The 18945-nt window shown below is 39.5% G+C and overlaps 1 protein-coding gene across 1 annotated transcript in view; it reads left to right on the forward strand.

The window, feature by feature from the left end:
* Positions 1-18945, forward strand: part of adgrl1a (adhesion G protein-coupled receptor L1a) — a 270179-nt gene that overhangs the window by 89103 nt on the left and 162131 nt on the right. The window lies entirely within an intron of this gene.

An 18945-nucleotide genomic window follows, 5' to 3' on the forward strand; every position in this document is an offset into this window, starting at 1 on the left:
ATTGTTGTATTTGGTCTTGTTATGTTATGAGGTTTTTTTAAAAGTTTTCCCTTGTAGCATCTTGAGTTTACATTTAAATTAAAGCTATATTGTAAATAAAGAGCATTATTATTATTATTATTATTATTATTTTTATTATTGTTGTTGTTGTTGTTGTTATACACATCAAATAAATAAATAAATGAATAAATAAATAGATAAATTAATGAAAACATTGCTATTTAACTTAAAATTCACACTCTAAATGAAAGCTTTTATTTCACTTTATGCAGCAGTTAGTTACAACAGCATGATATGATATAATTTGGTGAAAAATATTCTACCTGTGTTGTTATTTGTGATATTGGCACTTTTTTTTTTATATTAACTACATAATTCCACTAAGCACCAATTGCTAAGAAATGACTTGCTTTACATTGCAGCTAACCTTTACAAATTTCCTACTTTTAAATATAAAACCATAAAATGGACACATTACTACAGAGCTCTGCTGATGACATTCCATATAAATAAAAAATGTGTAGACACGCCTTAATAATGTGTGGAAACGAGATCCTGATGCGTGGCAATGACTTAGTAAGGCGTGGAATGAGATCAGTTCAACAAGTCCTTGTTGCGCATTATTTTTACTTATACATATATATAATACATATATATATACATATATTATACTTACGAGCTTACTTCCTTTTGCAGGTGTATCTACATTTCTAACTATAATTCACCTGCAAAAATAATACAAACAAGTAATAAATAAATAAATTAGAAATTAAAAAAGAAATTTGCAGAGAACACTATGTCTGATTAGTTGATTAGGAGCTTGTGACTAGTGACCACGGCACAGTTGAAGAAAGGAGTAACAAGCAGCAAAAATCTGCAGAAATGTTCTCAGCTGAAGGGCCTTCATACACATTAACCTCATTCATTTCTGCTTCTTAATAGCCTCTTGTGATTTTTAATGAAAAAAAAATGTTAATTGACCTTCCAGGATTCCCAGTTTAAATGAAAGCTCATTATTTTCACTGGCTCAGAGTGCACATGTGGCAATGTGGTCATAAATTTGAGGTCAGGTATTTTGTGACTGGCAAAAAGTGTTATACAGACACTAAACCATCTCTTAACTACCCACTGAGTGGTAGATCTTCAGAGGCAGTGGACAGAGATTAGATCTTTCCTTTTTTTTTCATTGATAGTGCTGCCAAAACGTGTAGGTAAAACATGCTAAGCTGCTGATTAATGCTGTGTGCATAATGTGACATCATGACTGATGTTTTATTTTTAGCCTACTTTCTAAAAATGGCCATTTTGGAGTATGTTTAATATTTTTTATGATCTTTTGTGAATGACCTTCATGATGATCTGAACTTCCAACCACTTGTTCAGTGAAATCAATCATATGTATACCCTCTGAACTTTTATGGAGTTTTGGAGTTGTGAATGTGAGGTATTAGTGCTCTAACTCGCACACCATATCCTCAATACGTCATTTGGTTTGGTTACTAGTCATGTAACAGACATCATGACGTTCAAATTGCAGTGCAACTGTAACATTGTGCATTGTGGATTAATATGCCATCATCAGTGTTTCCTGTGTCACTGGCTGCCACATTGCTCCAAAGCATAATAGACCCACCCTCATGCTTAACAGTCAGCAAGGTGTTCTTTTCATCAAATGCTGCTCCTTTTGTCCTCCAGACATACCTTAGGTGATTTTTTTTCTAGATATTGTTTTGTACACTTTAGACGGTGACTTTTGTGATAAGGTCACAGGTAAGGTACCTTCTGATGACTGTCCCATGCAGATTGTGTCTGTGCAAGCAACACTGCGCAGTAAAACGTGGGGCACCCCCACTTCTGGGGTGCATGCAGGTCCTATGGGAGTCATAGGAAGGTTTTGCCTTGTCTTTGTGGCCAGCATACAAGCAACTCTATGAGAAACTTTTCTTGTTCTTCTAGATCTTGCCTTGACTTCTGCAGTTGCCCTTAACTGCCATTTCTTAATGAAGCTGGAAATGCTTTGATCTCTAGCCCCTTATAGGCATTAGTTAACTTACTTTTCACATTCTCAGCTGCTTAGAGGAGCCCATGGTTGTTAAGTGGTACCCCAAGGTTTGACAGAGGATTTATCAAATTGTGGAATTCTCATCAGCTGACAAATCCTAATGACAATTCTCGACCTTCCTAGCCAGTTATAATAAGTCAAGGCCTGATAAGCTACTGAAGTTGTGAGAATTTAGGGTGTGCAAACATTTGCACATGCCACTATTTTATAAGATCATCAAATATAAAGTAACTGTGCATTAACATCTGCAAAAAATGCTATTTTTTACATAGTTGTGTTTCTTTTTAACTCAAATTTGCATAACTGCTTTATGTTAACACAGTGAATGTTTCAAAGGAAGACAAAGAGTCTTCATAGTGTATTTGTTTATTATGAATGCACTGTTGTGCAACAAGCGACTCGTTGGATGTTTATATACAGAAATTGAGAGACAGCCGCCGGAGGAATGTGGGCTGGTATAGAACATGGGCTGGGCCCCATCTGACGCAGGCTTATACTATACGCAGTAGTGTTTTAACATATGTTGTGCCCCCCGGCTACAAGTAGCGTACTGATTTCCACAGTGTATTTCACACTTACTGCTACAGATAATTATATCAGGGATAGCTGAGTGAAAACTCTTTGTAGGTGTTAATCTGTGATGGCGACGCACCGTTTTGTGTTTTTTTGTTTTAGAACAGAGTGCAGAGAGCTTAACCTGCGCACGTTGCCAGAGAGCTTTTATTTGATCATCTTACTCATGCGAGACGAGACGCCGTCGCTTCTCCATTCAGCACGCGAGTCACTCTTTAATTACTGTTGATCTATATTCGGGAGTACAACCGAGCGACGTCAGACTAAATTTATACATCAGTTATGCAGATCACAGGAGCTTTGTGAGCTTATTTACATCTCAGGTCTGTATAACATATCAAATGTGTCTGAATGTCTCTGGAGATCAGCACTGTCCTGTCTGTTTGATCCCAGATACCGGGACGCGCTGATCCGAGATCAGCGCTCATGATCTGTTATCAAAAGCCAGCAAAAATTTGGGAGCATCTAGCTTTTTTAAGCCTCAGATTATTTTAAGGATCATGTGTAGTTTGGTGCTGTCAAGTAAAAACTTCCTAACTCCTTTTTTTTGCCAATTAAAAATGAAAGCTGCTCTTTATATTATGAACGGACCAACAGAAATGGTCCTCGTATGTTTGGAGTAAAATCATTTTAGAATAATATGCAGTAAACATCAAGAACATTTATTATTTTCCTGTAAATGAACCATTTAAGAGATACAAAGTTTTACTTTACAGCTGAGATGAAATATTTGTGACAGTGACTGTTTATTTATTTAGTAATTCATGTAAATTCTCTACACACACCCATGTCATTGTTATGTTGTATTATGAATAATAATAATAATAATAATAAATATTGCCTTATGTGCTTTATTTTATTTTTTCTCTCACTGTTTTGCTTTATTCTAGAGAAACCTACTGAGTGGTGGTGATAGGAACCAGATGTCTGAAGAGTTTAATGGCTCTAAAAGTTACCTCACCTCACATGAAAACATATATTTTTTAAAAACATTCATGGCTTGTGGGTACATGCAGGGTGTTGTAAGGAAAATTAGAGCCTAAAGAAAACCTGTTTTTGTTTTCAGATTTACCATAATTTTATCATTATCAGGATTACATATAAAAACTCCGCACACGTGTCTAGGTTCTCTGGTCATTTTGGGTAGTACATAAAATGGCTATATTTGCATTGTACACATTGCAACCCCTGGTTCCTATCACCACCACTGTAGTCAGTAAGTTTCTGTACAGTAAACCATTTAACATCAAACCACTCTGAATAACTTTTACATCTTAATGAATAACATAATTTGATTGCTGGATGGATAATGAAACAAATAAAGAAAGAAAGAATTCCTTTTTATTGGCCTTTTTTGTCTCCCCTTAATTTGAGATGTGTCTTTTTGATTTGTGAAAAACACAAATGTAAAAATAAAAAATAAATAAAATATAGACTAAAGTTTCCTTTAGTCTTCAATTTGTTATTAAGGTTGCATGTTAAGTTATTGCAGACAAAGAGAACACACTCATTTGTATTAAAAAAGCTAGATGTCCTTAACCTCTTGACGGGCAGCGTAAGAACGAGCGACGAGCGCAAATCTTTTACAGAAATATCTTCCACAGCAGAACAGAACACAGTTGACAAGGATAAAAAAACTGTCAAATTTGGCGGAAAGACAGGCCAACGCTGTCTAATTATTCTGCTAATGTAATTCATAAGCATTTGGAAATGGGGGGTGAGGGTGGTGGGGAGTTGACATGCATGGCAACATCAGCCTGAGCGGCCCTAATTGTCCTTTTACCAAATTTGCATATCATTAGATTAAATTTACCGGTGACTGTCATACCTTGGTGTGGTAAAACAGTGATTTGACGGTAAAGAGCGTAGCCCCTCGGATGGCTAATGCGCACATGCAGATGGAGACGCTAATGATATTTCATGGAGCGTCCAGTAAATTCAGAAAGGAAGAGTGCGATAATTATATCCATTTGACGAGTGATTAGTTTTGAGGGGGGTGAGAGGCTAACCAATGAATTATACCTCCGCCGCTTCTTTTCACAGCTATTTGCACCACTTTGGCCCACCGGCTCATGTAGCAGCCACATTGACGCAGACCACAATGCGACCGTAGGCCGACCGTGGCACTAAAACACAAACCTCTCTCTCTCTCTCTCTCTCTCGCGCTTTTACCGCCCATTAGTCTTGCATGTGCTGGCCCGAAAGCTACCTGACCGCAAACTGACCAACTACCACTTAACGGTCAAGCACCAGCCACATTCACCTACTTCCCCATTAAGCGCTAATGCAGGCTAACCCACACACACTCTATTTCTCTCTCTCACTCCAAACTCAACGTCACTCAGCAGTGAGGTTTTCACTCCAGACTTCTGATTCCCCAAACCAGATGTTCTCCCAACCAGGCTTTTGTTCCGTTCTGGACTAATGCAGACTAAGTCGTGTGGTAACTGCTAGTGGGAAACTCGATTTTTCAAAGAGCACAGACTTTCTGAGTCGGAGGCGTGTCAACAAAAAGCAATAGCAGCCACTGGTATTTGTATTGTAAATGGGGTTTTCAACAGCCACACGAGCTCTGCAGGCTAAAATCTTTTTGAAATGTCTTACTTTCATCTGCACACAAAAAAATAAAATAAAACTGATATGAATATATCACTCCTATTCAATGAAAAACATGTCTTTCCCAAATAGTAACCTGACAGGAGAAGGCAAAAAACAAAATTAGGAGCATTTCTATTGATGCATTCACCATGACATTTTCACACAATTTAAAGTACAGCTGCTGTGTACAAATGATTTAGTGACATTATAATAGACAAAAATGAGATGTAATGATGTGCTGTGCAATTCTTTTAACTGGATAAAAGCAATACTCTTTTAATTTGCATTCTCCTCTTTATTTTGTTGCAGACAAATAAACATACTCCCTGTGTATGTACAAAAATAAAAGTACACAAAAAAGCATTTCCAGCGCGTCTGTCTTGTTACTACTAAAACAAAAAATCCCATCCTAGAATCAAAAACGGCCTCAGATGAACCGGCCTCACCCAAAATAGCATCATATGAAACAGCCTTACCCAAAACAGCATCAGATGCAACAGACTTACCCAAAACAGCATCATATGAAACAGCCTTACCCAAAACAGCATCAGATGCAACAGACTTACCCAAAACAGCATCATATGAAACAGCCTTACCCAAAACAGCATCAGATGCAACAGCCTTACCCAAAACAGCATCATATGAAACAGCCTTACCCAAAACAGCATCAGATGCAACAGCCTTACCCAAAACAGCATCATATGAAACAGCCTTACCCAAACAGCCTTACCCAAAACAGCGTCATATGAAACAGCCTTACCCAAAACAGCATCAGATGAAACAGCCTTACCCAAAACAGCATCAGACGAAATAGCCTTACCCAAAACAGCATCATATGAAACAGCCTTACCCAAAACAGCATCATATGAAACAGCCTTACCCAAAACAGCATCAGACGAAACAGCCTTACCCAAAACAGCATCAGATGCAACAGACTTACCCAAAACAGCATCAGACAAAACAGCCTTACCCAAAACAGCATCAGACAAAACAGCCTTACCCAAAACAGCATCAGACGAAACAGCCTTACCCAAAACAGCATCATATGAAACAGCACTACCCAAAACAGCATCAGACGAAATAGCCTTACCCGAAACAGCATCAAACGCAGCAGACTTACCCAAAACGGCATCAGACGAAACTCAAAATGGCATCAGATTAAACAGCACTACCCAAATCAGTATCATATGAAACAGCCTTACCCAAAACAGCATCATACGAAACAGCCATAATATGTTGTCTTGATTGAAAAAGACAATTTACTATGACTTTTACTGAACTGCTATTATTATTTTCTTTTATTTGATGAAGCCTCAGCTCACACACTATCACTGTTTACTCCAATGTCCATTTCAATGTCAGAGGGTGTTACAAAATTACCATAAGACAAGGCGTGCAGACAACATTCTGTAGGTTATGACACATAATCATATTAAAGTATCCTGCAACATTACGTGGCTGGCACTTTGAATTGTATCAGTTGCTAGTACTTTAATTTTTCCAGGTTGTATTATCATTTGTTTATGAGAAGTCAAAAGAAAGTTCAGTCAATGATTTCACAGAGACATGTCTAGACAGAAACTCTTGATCATCTGGCTAAGGAGTGCTGAGAACTCAAACTGAAGTGAGGTGGGTGGCTGAGGTGGATTTACTGCTCTGTCTTAGCAAAACTGCTCTAAAACAAACACACTGTGATATTTTTCACATTTACTGTTTAAAAACATGTTTTTAAATGAAGAATCAATGCACCTGCCTTTTTATATCTGCATATTTATTTCTTGTGTGTTAGCCCAGCCTGGGGTCTGCATGATCTATCCCCCCATGTTGCACTGAATAGACCTGCTGAAATTACCGTGTACTGTTACTTTACCTGAAAAGGGCTCTGAGCAGAGTGGCCTTGTCGCTCTTTGTTATTTTTGCCCGCTAATGAATATTTTCCTCGATCAAACAGGGGAGCGATGGGTTCAGATCTATTCTGAAGGAGACGCCGCATGTGGAAAATGGATGTACAGGCTAGCGCTGCTGGACTAGACGAGCGTACGCACTAAGCAAATAGATAATAATGATCGCGGTGATTATAATAATGATCCAATATAACTAGATAATTAGGTTATTTGCCTCAGATCAAGGCTGTGGCTAAATGAATAGTTGGAATGGGGAGTTATATTAGATGGGAGATGAGAGTGATGTTTGGTTCGCAACTCTCTCTCTCGCTCTCTCCCTTTTTCTCACTCTCGCTCTTTCTCTATCTCTCTCTCTGTCTCCCTTTCTCTCTCCCACTCTCAATTTAATTCAATATTTGCCTTCTTGACATGACAAATTTTCATTATATTGCCACAGCAAAAAGCAAAATATACATATATAACAATAAAGAAAATGTTAACCATCAAATTATATTGATATAAGTGGCTAGTAGTATGGGCAAAAATGTATTTCAAGCTGTATTGAACATTTTGGGAGGTATCAGTGTATAAATTAGTACACATATGTACTAATATGTACTGCTGTCAGAACAAAACCTCATATCTCCATTTTTGCTGTTTTTCAGTTTTTGACATAATTTGAAAATGTCTGCTCTTTATATTGTGTGTAAATTTCATGATGATTGGACCAAAATGACTAGGAAAAATGTCTGGTTCCATTGACTTACATTAAAAGTAGAGTGTGTTTTTTTCCTTCTGCTGTGAAGTTACCGTTTTGGAGGTACGAAGTTTTGTTCCGACAGCAGTGATATATTTATGCTCAAGTAAACCTACTCGCGAAATTTACCAGTGGCTCATTGTTCTGGAATGTCCCTTCATTTTTTGCAAAGAACCAAAGTAAATCTGAAATATTTTGATGTGCAAAATAGTAAACAATCTGAACAGCGTATAGATAAACCTGTGTCAGTATTGCGATGGACCTGTCAGAAGCAATAAGCTAAATGTTGAAATTAGCTTATTATTTGGCAGCAGTTTCTTTGAATTTCCCATTCCACCTTAAATGGGGCAGCAGTTACATTCTAACACCAGTACAGGATTCTGGATGTAACAGCTGCACCATTTAAGGTGGAATAGAAAATAAGAAGTCAAACTCAGCATTATTTGTCTCATATCCTCAAACCTCTGACTGTCAGACACTGACAGAGACCTCGTCCAAGTCATGTGGCTTCTTATGGGGCTTAAGAGGAAGTGTGGAAACCGGTCTGATGTCCATGTTTGTTTAAGGCTGACCCCAGAAGGCCGGTCATTCCTTCATGTCTGCTGCCTTGAAAACAGTGTGGACTACTTCAGATGGAAAGGACTAGACAGCTGAAGGTGATCGAGGTTCTGCTGCTTTTCATTTATATTTACAGCGTCACTGAAACATCCGTGACTCAGGCACTTAGCTAAACATGCTGTTAGCATGGTTTGCACTGTTTGTATGTTGTGTTATCTGTGTGTGTTTGTGGAAAAGGAAACGGTGAGGCGTGTCGAAACTCTATCAAATCGAAACCCCCCTGAATTGTATCAAATCAAATAATGGTTTATGTGAATCATTACAACTCTAATGCTTACTGTCCTGTAATGTGTTCTGAAATTGTGTATAATTCTTAATAGCTTGACAATTTGTTTGTTCATATTTTGTCACATTGGGCAGTTTAGCAGTAGGGTCTCCCAACAACCTGCAGAAACTCATAATCTAAACTAATTAGGGATACACAGTGCTACCTGAATTGTACTGGAATTGGCAGATATTTGCTTTAAAAATAAGTGAGTATCTGACAGATCTTTAGATGTTTTACATTTTTCCAGGTGAATTTCTGCATTTATGTAATAATTTTATGTATTATTGGTATTGGCAGATATGTGCATGAAAAAATATTGGATATCCATGTTGACCCTACAAATAATACAGTTATTATAAAAAATAATATAAATATAAATTTTGTGCATCTGGCATTCTTAGTGGTTTTTTTTTGTCTAATTAGCTCTTTGTCTTATTTCCATTTCTTCTCTTCATAGGAAGTATATTTTGTATTTGTACAAAGTCAGTGCTTTATCACCAGGATTTTTGCTGATACTGATAAAAACACGGCTCGAATTCCTTGATGTTATTGGCCTACCAGTGTAAACTAAAGGCTGGTTTTCTAGACTAGGATTAAGTTTAGTCTCAGGTGCCTATAGTAAGCCACCGTTGAAAATTCTTTTCTAAGCTTTTCTAAGCTTAGGCTTAATCTGAATGTGGGGAACCTGCCATATACAGTGCTGTGCAAAAGTTATAGGAACCTGAGAAACTAAAGTTTAAAAACTATTTATCTGAACAGTAAACATTTATTTTCTCAGAAAAACACTTATATTACCATACATATAAATAATATCAATACAGAGAGTAGTGATTTTATGTATGTCGATAAGTTCATCTAACCATTTCCAAATCTTTTCTTATGGCAGGCCAGAATTATTTGTAGTTATTATCTAATACCTGGTTTGGCTAATCAATACTTCATTAAGTTAAATCAGGTGTGCTGCTGATTTAATTTAACAAATATGTGTTATGGCTGGAGTCGTGGAACCAAACTTTTATTGTTCAAACTAGCTCACGACATGAACTACTTTTTTGAAAAGGAGAAATTCTTATTACTTTATTGTACTTTTTACAAACAAAAAAAAATATTTTTTTTGTCTTTTATAATTAAATAATATAATAATGTGCAAAAGATCTTCTGAAATCAAGGGAATTAATAGGGTGTTTGCCCCCTTTGCTACAGTAAAGGCCTCTACTCATCTGAGAACGCTTTACACTAGAAACTGCTGTGAGTATTTGATTGCATTTGGCCACAAGAGCAGTAGTTTTGGATCACAAATAACACTCCAAATCACCCCAAAGGTATTTTTGCAGAGAATGCAATTCGACTACTCCACAGCCCAATGCTGGGGGGCTTTAAAGCCCTCTAGCCAACACTTAGCATTGGGCATGGTGACTTTAGATACGTATGTGGCTTCTCCAGTGTGACTCATTTTATTGGCAGTGCTTTCTGTGAATATTATAGCAGTATGTGTTCAACTGAAGGCCTGTGTCAGCAAAGGGGCCTTAAAACAGCAGAAGACGCTCATTAAGGGTGTGTGGACACACAGAATGTCACTCGGTCCCCTCACTTACTGTAATGTAGTGCAGTCAGTGCTCTTCTACACTCTGTTCTCTATCAGTCCCCTGCTCCGGTAAAGAATGAGAAGAACCATCCTTCTATCTCCTCAGTGCTGAGTGAAATATTACATTCCTCTCCATTCGTAAAGGAACAGCGATAATAATGGTGGATAGAGTCAGAGTGAAAGGTCAGTCCCGTGGCGAGCTTATCCAGAGAGCCGAAAAAACTTCAGCCACCCTGATCTCCCCACCAACATCTCTGCTCCGCAGAGACCCCCCCTTTCTCTTTCCCTGTCTCTCTCTATCTCTCGTTCCCCCTCCTTCTCTTTCTTTTTATCTGCGTGGACCACAGGAGAGCCATTGTGCCGTGTACAGAGAGGCAGGATCAAAAGAGACGGGTTGAAAGACATTTTTTTCTTATTAGCGACTACAAAAGGGGCAGAAAAACAGACCGCATGCGGCCCCCACAGGAGGAGGGCTGTTTTCGGCCATTAGCGTCACACAGAGACGCGCACGTATGCAGAAAGGTGCCTGCGAACGTCTCCATCTGTTTATGCGCACCTCTTTCACTCCATCTTCCTCTCCAGATCTCGGCATGGATACATCTGGCCCTTTCCCCTCGCTGCGTGCGTTTAGAGGCATTTAACCCTTACAAGTCAAGAGTTATTGCTGAAACAATACAGCACATTATGCTGTATTGTTCAAGATGGAGCTTGTAAATGCACAGTGCATTCAATACTGAGCATACTTTCTGCAGTAACTGTGTTAATGGTAGTCTAGAGGTAGGAAGGTTGTGGGTTCAGATGCCAGAACTGACTAGGTATACCTGATTGAGCCATCAGGCAAGGCCCTTAACACACTGTTTAACACCTAAAGAGCCTGAGAACCTAAATCTGTGTTTTCGTTCTAATTATGTTAAACTTATTTTTACAGGCAAACAGGAAACATACTGTACTATACTAAGTATACCCTTTGAATAATGTTCCACTGACCAATAAAAGACTGATACATTTCATCATATTTCTCTCCTCCTGATGTGAACTAGGTGGTCGTAATCATGGGTGATGCTTCCGTAAGCATTCCCCTGACCAATCACAAGGCTGACATCTCTTGCCCTGCCCGCACAATGGAGTTTCAGAGTCAGAGAAACTTAGCGAGTTGACGCAAACCCAGCATAACCATAAGCTGCCTGTCGCCTGTTTATTTGTTTATCCAAACGCAAACATTGTTCGTTTGTCCTTTATTCACGCATTTCGTCTGCATGTCTGTTCATCCGTTGATTCGCGTGTTGCTTCATCCATGCGTTTGTTCGTCCATCCTTCTGTCTGCACATTATTATTTTTTTTCCTTTTCGTTCAGGCTTTGCTGGATGTTCAATGTAACACTCAAGTTTAGTATCATACAGACATTTTTGATATTTTACTCTGGGACTTACAGTGGTGCTGGATAGTTTGTGAACCCTTTAGAATTTTCTGTATTTCTGCATAAATTTGATCTAAAACTTCGTCAGATTTTCACACAAGTCCTAATAGTAGATAAAGACAACCAAATTAAATAAATGAGACAGAAATATTAGACTTGATCATTTATTTATTCAGGAAAATTTTACATATTACATATTTTTTACATATATTACATATTTGTGAGTGGCAAAAGTATGTGAACCTTTGCTTTTAGTATCTGGTGTGACCCCTTTGTGCAGCAATAACTGCAACTAAACATTTACAGTAACTGTTGATTAGTCCTGCACATCGGCTTGGTGGAATTTTAGCCTATTCCTCTGTACAAAACAGCTTCAACTCTGCTATGTTGGTGGGTTTCCTCCCATGAACTGCTTGCTTTAGGTCTTTCTACAACATTTCTACAGCTGCATGACCCACATTCTCTTGAGTTTCAGCTCATGGACAGATGTCCTGACATTTTCCTTTAGAATTTGCTGGTGTAATTCAGAATTCATTCTTCCATCAATGAAGGCAAGCGGTCCTGGCCCAGATGCAGCAAAACAGGCCCAAACCATCATACTACCACCATGTTTCACAGGTGGGATAAGGTTTTTATGCTGGAATGCAGTGTTTTCCTTTCTCCAAACATAACGCTTCACATTTAAACCAAAAAGACATCTGTCCACAAAACATAGTTCCAATAGCCTTCTGGCTTGTACATTTGATCTTTAGCAAACTGCAGACGGGCTGTTCTTTTTGGAGAGCAGCGGCTTTCTCCTTGCAACCCTGCCATGCACACCATTGTTGTTCAGTGTTCTCCTGATGGTGGACTCATGATCATTAACATTAGCCACTATGAGACAGGCCTTTAGTTGCTTAGAAGTTACCCCGGGTTTCTTTGTGACCTCACGTACTATTACAGGCCTTGCTCTTCGTGTGATCTTTGTTGGTCGAGCACTCCTGCAGAGCATAACAATGGTCTTGAATTTCCTCCATTTGTGCACAGTCTGTCTGACTGTGGATTGGTGGAGTCTAAAGTCTTAAGAGATGGTTTTGTAACCTTTTCCAGCACCACTTTCAAGCACCACTGCAAATGTTCAGAAGCCGATAGCTCCTGCTGTACGTACATTTTTCCTCCAAATGTTGCAAGTTCCTCTAAATAATGAGGTCATTGTAACACTGCTACAGGTTGAATTGACATAATGGTACTGGCAAGTCCCATGCAAACCAATAAGCTTTGTCAACATGGTACTTAAGTTGCTTTGGCAGTAGTAGCCTAGAGTCTGAGTAGCTTGTGTAATTTAATAGTGTTTAATAATTTAATAGTAAATTTATTTTCATGCAGCTACATGCCAGTGCACAGGAGTGTTAGCTTGCTTGTAACTTGTATGTAGCAGTATTCCTTTTCTGACAGCTGAATGACCTTATAATGCCCCCCCACGTGATCTTTGGGGAATGTATGCAGCACAATATGTGTCTCATTTTGTGCTTCAGGATGCAGAGATTTTTGAAAATGGTGGTAAAATATGCTTAGATCCCAAATTCTTATATAGGCAAGACCCCGCCTACTGAATGACACTTCAGAGTTCTATTCAACAGACAAATAAAATACTGATTTAAATTCTGTTTATATTGCATGAGTTGTAAATAATTAAATAAACAAGTCCACGATGAGGGAAGACCATCCCTGCTCTGAAAAGATCACTTTCTTTTTACCTCAAAAGTTGAATACAGAGTGAAAAAGACACTTCCTGTAGGCTTATATGAGCTCGTGGCTTGTGTTAGCGCACGGCTAGCACTTCAGCCCTTGGGCAGCATGTTGGACCAGTTCTTGCGCTGTAGCTCAGGGATGACATGTTAGCTCAGTGTTTGAGCTTTAGGCCAGGGCTAACATATTTGCCTGGGGCTATTGTGTGTGCGGCGATCTAACTTACTGGTTCATAGCTAGTGTGTAAACTCATGGCTTATGTGTTAGCTTGGTGCCTGTACTTTGTCCTAGGGCTAACTTATTCACTTGGGGCTGGCATATTAGCATGGGACTACTGTATTAGGGCTAACATATTTGCCTGGGGCTGGTGTGTTAGCGGCAGTCTAACTTAGTAGTTCATGGCTAGAGTGTAAGCTTGGAGCTTGTACTTCGTCCTGAGGCTTACTTATTCACCTTGGGCTAGCATCTTAGCATGGGGCTACTGCATTAGCTCATGGTGAACTTGTTAGCTTGTGGCCTCTATATTAGCTCAAGGCAGGCATATCAACATGCGGCTAGTGGGATAGTTCATGGATAGTGGGTTGGCTCAGTGCTTGCACTTTAGTTTGGGGCTGACATTCACTTATGTTTAGCATGTTAGCGCAAGGCTAGCTAAGTTATTTCGGGGCTGCAATGATTCTCCACTTATCTGCACACACGTTGCCCTTCTCTGTGGAACTAGAAGAAAAAAACATTGAACTATCAAGTGCTGTTGTTGTTAAAATGAGATGATATTTCCTGTTTTTTTCTCTTCACACCAGGTTTGATTTTGTCACATTATTCACCTTATGTGCTGAAGAAACTACCGTCTTGTTCATTTTGTTTTTGTACTTCTGGTGTAGCGACTGTGTTGATTTTGACCGTAGACTCATGTGCGGCTGCTCTAGAGCATCCTATTCTATTGGCAGTGCTTTTCTTCGAAGACTGTAGCTGTATGAAAGGATTCTGTTGGACACAGAGTGTGTGTCTTTGTCTGTATGTGAATTATAAAAGCAACATTTAATACAATACTAGAAAAGAGCAATTCCTGAAGTAAATGCAGAGTGATGTGTGCAGCTTGTGTCTAAGTTACCTCTGGTAGTTGCTATGGTGTGACTAACGGATCACTGTGGTATCAACAAAAAAGACTGCTGTTTAACTGTAATACGTCATTAGTTTTTGAACCTGAGGCTCAAAAACAGTCTCACTTTTATATTAATGTGACAAATTATTGTCACTTTATGCGCCAAACAATGATTTTATGTTAATAGTATCACTGTTTTAATGTGTGCTGATTCAGTTCTTTGTATGTAGCTACTGAACAGCGTGTCTGTCTAAAATAACTCACTCCTTCTCTTCTCTCTCTCTCTCTCTCTCTCACTCTCTCTAGCTTATTTTCACCCCAGCTTCTGCCAATGCATCCTTGCCTTATTAGTCACGTTAGTCATTTTCACTCTCACTCTTTTTTTTATGTCTTTCTCTACCTGCTTCTCTTTTCTCTCTTCTCTCTGCTCTTGAGCCTCTCTCACCCCCACGCAATGCATCCCTCTATTCCTGCCATTTTCACTCCCCTAATCTCTTTCTTCTCCTCTCTCTGTCTGTCTCTCTCTCTCTCTCTCTGTGGTTTGGATGGTGCCACTGGAGAGCAGAGTAAATATCAGAGAAGGTCAGGGGGAGGAGAGAGGAGGAGAGGAAGAAGAGGTGGATGAAGAGTGTGGGGGATGGAAAAGGAGGCCTGATGGAGGACAGCAGCAGCCCTGCTGATGGAGGGATGAATGAGAGAAAGAGGGATGGAGGGAAATGAGAAACTGAAGGAAGAGAGAGAGAGAGAGAGGGAGAGAGAGAGAGAGAGAGAGAGAGAGAGAGAGAGGGAGCTTTACTTTGTCTTGTTCACTGATTTTGAGGGAGGCCCAGCTGTGTCCAGCTGTGCATATATGCACACTTGCATGAGAGCCAAAATGGCCCATATACAGTGGTGCTTGAAAGTCTGTGAACCCTTTTTGAGTTTGTGCATAAATTTGACCTAAAATCAGATTTTCACAAGTCCTAATAGTAGATAAAAACAACCGAATTAAACTAATGAGACAAAAATATTAGACTTGGTCTTTATTGAGGAAAATCTTCCAATATAACAGATCTGTGAGTGGCAAAAGTATGTGAAACTTTGCTTTCAGTATCTGGTGTGACCTCTTTGTGCAGCAATAACTGCAGCTAAACATTTCTGGTAGCTGTTGATTAGTCCTGCACATCGGCTTGGTGGAATTTTACCCCATTCCTCCAAACAAAACAGCTTAAACTCTGTTATGTTGGTGGGTTGCTGGTATAATTCAGAGTTCATTCTTCCGTCAATGATGGCAAGACGTCCTGGCCCAGATGCAGCAAAACAGGCCCTGATACTACCACCACCATGTTTCACAGATGGGATAAGGTTTTTTGGTCTCATTTATCCACAAAGCATTGTTAAAGCAGCCTTCTGGCTTGTCTATGTGATCTTTAGCAAACTACAGATAGGCAGAAATGTTCTTTTTGGAGAGCAGTGGCTTTCTCCCTGCAGCTGTGCCATGCACATAATTGTTGTTCAGCATTCTCCTGATGGTGGACTCATGATCATTAACATTAGCCAATGTGAGACAGGCCTTTAGTTGCTTAGAAGTTACCCCGGGTTTCTTTGTGACCTCGTAAACTATTACACGCCTTGCTATTTGTGTGATCTTTGTTGGTCGAGCACTCCTGGGGAGCGTAACAATGTTCTTGAATTTCCATTTATACACAGTCTGTCTGGCTGTGGATTAGTGGAGTCCAAAGCCTTTAGAGATGGTTTTGTAACCTTTTCCAGCCTAATGAGCATCAACAGCTCTTCTTCTGAGGTCCTCAGAAATCAAGAAAATAGAACATTTAGGAAATTCTAAAGGGTTCATAAACTTTCAAGCACCACTGCATTTCTGTTGACGTACACTACTATGCAAAAGTCAGAGTTCTGAGAACACCAGCAGCTTCTTTGATTGACTAGCAGATTTTCTTTTTGTCTGTTTTGTCAGTTTCCTTTTCTCAGTAAGGGCTTTTTGACAGCTACACATCCTTTCAGGCCGATAGCGCTGAGTTGTCTTCTCACAGTGGAAGGATGGACAGAATCACCTGTGGATTTTTCAGATCTGAAGAAGCTTGATTTACTCCTCTCTCTCGAAGATGAAATGCTGTTCATCTGACAGGGACAGTTTTGGTGGTCCACCAGGTCTTGCATGGTTGTTAGGAGATTGTTATGTCTTTTAATAATTTTTTTAACAGTTTTGGAAGCCCGTTAGAAGGACCTCCTGAAAAGTAACTTCTACTCAACGGCTAATTTGACTAGAAATGAAATAAACGACAGGATGGTCTCTGATTTTGCGCAGTACTGTATATGTGTGTTAAATGTGTGATAATGTGATTTTACCCATTTTTCTGTGTCTGTTTGTGGGTGTGTGTCGACGGCCCTGTTTTTTATGCGCAATCTATTTTTCACATCTATGACTTGCAGAGATCAATGAGAAAAGAGGGTGGAGGGTTAGGAGGATCAAAGTAAATCCCCTCAAAGACACACACACACACACACACACACACACCCACATACACACACTCACACACTCTCACTCTGGCTCTCTCTGCTATCAACACGCAGTACAATCTGTCAGTTCTATCAGAGGGCTCAGCAGGAGCTGCATTAGCTCAAATAATGCACTGCATCTCTACTGCGCTACAGCCCTGGAGGAAGAACAGGCTCCAAGAACAAATGAGAGCGAGAGAGAGAGCAAGAGAGAGAGAGAGAGAGAGAGAGAGAGAGAGAGAGAGAGAGAGCAAGAGAGAGAGAGAAAGAGATAGAAAGAGAGAGAGAGAGAGAGAGCAAGAGAGTTCCAGATTGTGATTTATTTCATTAGGCAAATGAGATGTGTGCAGACCCTCAGGCACAAATGACTGAGTCACCAATGTCCACTGTCTCTCTTCACTCTCTCTCTCTCCTTTTCACTCTCTCTTGCTCTTTATCTGTCTTTCTTTTTTCCATTCTCACTCTCGCTTTACTCTCACGCTTGATCCCCTATATTCTTTCCATTCTCTCTCTCTCTTCATCTCTCTTTCTTTCTTTACCTCTCTCTCTCACTCTCTCTTCATCTCTGTCCTATCCATCATTCTCTTGCTATCTTTCTCTATCTCTTTCTGTCTTTTTCTAGTTCTATCTCTTCTCCATTCTTTCGTTCTTTCTTTCTTTCTTTTCCCTATTCTGTCTCTCTTCCTCTTTCTCTCTCAATATCTCCCTCTCTCACTCTTTTTGTCTGTCTCTCTCTTCCTTTTCCCTGTTCTGTCTCTCTTCCTCTTTCTTTCTCCCTCTATCTCTCCCTCCCTCTCACTCTTTTTCTCTGTCTCTTTCTTTCTTTTCCCTATTCTGTCCCTCTTCCTCTTTATTTCCCTCTCTTTCTCCTTCTCTCTCACTCTTTCTCACTCCCCCATGTATCTCTTTCTATCTCTGTCTCTCTCTCTCTATCTCTTATCATCCAGAAGCACACAAACAAGTAAACAAAAGTCACACTGTGTTTGTGTTCATATTCGTGTGTGTGTGTGTGTGTGTGTGTATGTATGTATGTGTGTGTGTTTGTGTGAGAGAGTGTGTGCAGCTTTAGGCTCCTAATTTGGGAGTAAAATTGCTTCAGAAAGTGGTGATTCAACTGCAACAAGTCTGTAGACTATAATTAAGTATAACAGTATTCAGTCTCCTAATATTTCACTAGTTTTTTTGGTTGGATTAACTAATTCACAGGCTCAAATCAAAAACCCCCTCCTTAAATAAATTGTCTAAAATAAAGTCTGAATCACACCAGAATAATCTGATCGAACCGTCTGAAATCAGAGACTTCATGTTGCACTGCATTGTTTCCTAAAGCACTATAAAGGTAATGAAGTGTTGTGAGATCAGAGGTTTACGCTTTCACACTTAAACATCTGGATCTCTGACTGTTCCGATCCCAGCAAGCAGCTGTTGCTGCGGCAGCAAGCGACAAAATGGCCGCCTTTCACTCGTCCTACCTGACCTCTCTCTCTCTGCTGTCTATTATTCGGAACAAGTGTGGTGTGAAATGGACTGTTCAGCTGGTCGAATCTCAGCCGGACAGTGAGTGAGAGCCTTTCTTGGAAAAAAAAAAAAACGAGTAGAGTCGCAGGACTACATGTTATTGAACAAGTGCACAAAAACGGCAGCTGTAAGAATTGAAGTCCTGCTATTAGTATTGACCTCTCTCTCTCTTTCTCTCTCTCTCTCTCTCTCTCTTTCTCTCTCTCTCTCTCTCTCTCTCTTTCTCTCTCTCTCTCTCTCTCTCTCTCTCTCTTTCAATTAACTCAACTCAAATAAGCGCTCTATTAGAATTACTATCTTAAATATAAATAAAGATTATTATTATTAAATTACATTATTG

Source organism: Colossoma macropomum, unplaced genomic scaffold (genome assembly GCF_904425465.1).
Source record: "Colossoma macropomum unplaced genomic scaffold, Colossoma_macropomum, whole genome shotgun sequence".
Lineage (NCBI taxonomy): Eukaryota > Metazoa > Chordata > Actinopteri > Characiformes > Serrasalmidae > Colossoma > Colossoma macropomum.